This window comes from Crocodylus porosus, unplaced genomic scaffold, assembly GCF_001723895.1.
Source record: "Crocodylus porosus isolate Cpor-Errol unplaced genomic scaffold, CroPor_comp1, whole genome shotgun sequence".
Classification (NCBI taxonomy): domain Eukaryota; kingdom Metazoa; phylum Chordata; order Crocodylia; family Crocodylidae; genus Crocodylus; species Crocodylus porosus.
In genome coordinates this window covers 75,297,986-75,301,359 of record NW_017728886.1, presented here as the reverse complement: position 1 = coordinate 75,301,359, position 3,374 = coordinate 75,297,986, and positions in this window count along the sequence as shown.

Genomic DNA, 3,374 nt, shown 5'->3' with positions numbered 1-3,374 from the left:
CGGAGGTAGTTCAAGCACCTACATTGAACATCTTCAAGAGTAAATTGGATGCTTATCTTACTGGGATCCTATGACCCCAGCTGACTTCCTACCCTTTGGGCAGGGGCTGGACTCGATCTCCCGAGGTCCCTTCCAGCCCTAACGTCTATGAAATCTATGAAAATCACAAGGACCTAATAGGGAAGCAAAACCAAAAGCACAAATACAGACTCAGGAATAACTAGCTAAGCACTGCCGAGAAAGATCTAGAGCTCATAGTATACTGCCAATTCAATGCAAGTCAGTAGTGGGATGCAAGAGATAGAGCAAGAAAGATAGCAATTGCAGGCTGCATTCATAGCACTGCTGTATACAAGACATAAGAAGTGATAGTGCCACTACTCAGTGCTGGTGAGGTCTCAGTTAAATCACTGCATGCAGTGCTGGCCTCCACATTTTAAGGATATAAGGACACTGGAGAGGAAGCGGAAGTGGGTAACAAAAACAAAATAAAGGGATTAGAAGGCAGGCTTTATTAGATGCGTTTACTCTGGAAAAAATTAGATTAAGAGAGACAACGGAAGTCTTAAAATATCTGAAAGGCTGCCATGAATAAGAGGGCGAACAACTTCTCTCCCTTGCCACACTGTGCAGGGCACAAGCCAATGGGTTTAAACTGCAAGAATAGAGATTTGGATTAAATCTCAAAGGGGTAAAAAATCTTCCTAACTATAAGAACCATAAAACAAAGAAAAAGTTGCCCAAGGAAGTTGTAGAAACCCTTTCATCACAGGTTTTCAAGAAGAGGCTGAACAGATATCTGTCTTAAATGGTTTAGGAATAACACATCCTACATCTATGCAAGGTGTTAGACTAAATGACCCTAGAGATCTCTTCCAATCCTATTATTCTACGGAGAAAACATGAAATATCAGTTCATAAGGACAGAGAGAAAGATTCAAGCCATTTCTGTTAGGAATGCTATTCAGGTATAGGGTTTTACAGAGCCAGAAAACCCTAATGTGGATGCATCCTGTATCAGCAAAACTATACTTGATATCCTTACAGCTCATTTTGACCTCATGCAAAATACCCCAGATAAAAGGAGGGTTTATCCAGCAAAACTTCATCCACAGTAGGAGCTTTTGCTGACACAAATATATTGGTCAGAGGTATGAAGAGCTGCCAGCCCTGACCAACATGTGGCTTTTTTAAAACCTTTTCACACTAAACGTATTTTGCTGAAGGAAAAGCAGCAACCCTTTCTACAGACACAAACTAATACTCCAAAACTCCACTAAGGCTAGGTACAGACATTCAAAAAGTCCAAGGCAGAATCAATGCAAGTTCCTCAGTTTTCTTTAAAGGGCACAGTTTAGATCAGTAACAAATAGAACACAAATATGCCCTGCAGTGCAGCGGCAAATCTTAGACGATGTTCTGCCATTTTAAAACCAGTGTGCACACCAAACTTCTGGTCTTGTATGGGTATAGACATATTTCCAATCACTTATTCTGGTAAATGTATAAAACCTGTACCTGGCTTAAGTTCTGCTACGACAAAAAGGTCTGTGTTTGCTGCAACTAAAGTCATTAGGAATACAGCTTGAAAATGTGAAAAAAATGAATGGTGGATTAGAATAAATATTAACACATTGTTAAAGCAGAAACTTCTTGTCATCCTTCTCTTAATTAAATAACTGGTAAGATCATAACTACAACTGCAGCAAACTGTTTAATCACAAATTAAGCAGCAGCTATCAGTGTGATAACCCACCCACCCATTCAAAAGATAGCAAAAACAAGAATTCCACATGCAGTTTAGTCAAATGTAGTGCTTTCTCTGGGTCTCACCCCATTTTGAAGGGTTCCTTAAGCAAAATGACCTCAGACTGTTCTCATCCAGGATTTACAACTACCAAGTTGCTCAGTAGATTTCTCTCTTTTTTAAAAAAAATTCTACCACATCTTGTTCTTTTAGATAATTTTAAATAAAAAATATCAGTGGGCATAAAATCTATCAATAGGAACTTGCGCTTGCAATTCAACTGCCATAGTCCTTAAAATTTAAGTCAATCAATGGCAGACAAGGTTATTTTGGTAAATGTGATATCTTTTATTAAACCAACTAAACAGTTGGAAAAATTGTTCTTTGCAAACTTTCAAGCACAAACACCCTTCTTCAGGCATAGAGACAATCTGCTGGTGTTATGCATTAAGCAGATCAAAAGTTTCCTGGAAACAAAAATTATTCAGTGGGATGCATCACAAACTGCCCTCAATGTCAGAAGGTATTTACTGAAAGAGAAGAGCTCAGAAACCTGATTTGCAAGATTGTCGACAATACTTGCATCAAAAATTGCTTTTTAATTTTAATGGAATTACGAAGAAGAATTCAGCATTTAGAACTCAGAAGATTTGATTACATGCAACACACATGCACACACAAGCAGCAAATTTCTAAGTTCCATAGATACTAAAACACACAAATAATCAATCAAGTGAATAGTTTCATTGAGTTCAACGGAATTATCATCACAGGTGTAAGTGCAAAATCAGGTAAAATATGACTATAATATGCCCACAGTGAAGGATACCATGGGATTAATGAAATACAGACAACCAACCATAGCGAGGTTCATTCAATTTCACTGTCTCAGCATGAAAGAGATTGAAAAAAAACAACCTCTGTTAATAGCCAGTGAAGAGAGCTGGAGACCATTTAACTGCTAAGCAGACTGCTAAGATGAATGGAATCTATTTATATATTGATTTAAAAGTTCACTCATGAAACATAAACCAAGTTACATAGATACTTAAAAAGTTTTTTCAGCTGAAAAACTGACAGTTGGAATATTGTAAACAATTGTCTCTGCCCCAGATTATATCTGCCAGTGAGTTCTTCATGATCCATATACTTGTTAGCCACAACAGAGGAAATGAAAGCCTGGAAAAATAATTGCAAGATGGCTTTATAGAGCAAAAAAAATTGCATAGGTTTTTTTGGATAATGATAATCCAAAAAAAGGGACACTCCCCACTCTGTGAAAGGGTCACTTAGCTTCAGTGGGACACAACAGATCTACTCAGTGCCAAATGACACGTCTAATTACTCAAAATTTAAAATACAACTCTAGGCACCATCCAGTGCTCTGAGCACCTTCCTATGTTAAGAATACCACAATAAAAGATTTGCCCAATCTACTTATCCCAGCTGTTAATACACTTATTAGTCTTCATCTACTTAACAGCAACTATTTTATGTTGCATTTTTTAATCTGAAGGGTAGGTGTCTATAGTTATAGTGTAAAAACTTAACACTGATGTACAAGATTAGAGTAGAACAACATTCAGTTCAAATATGCTTCAAGAGTTCTACTGAAATGTAACCGATT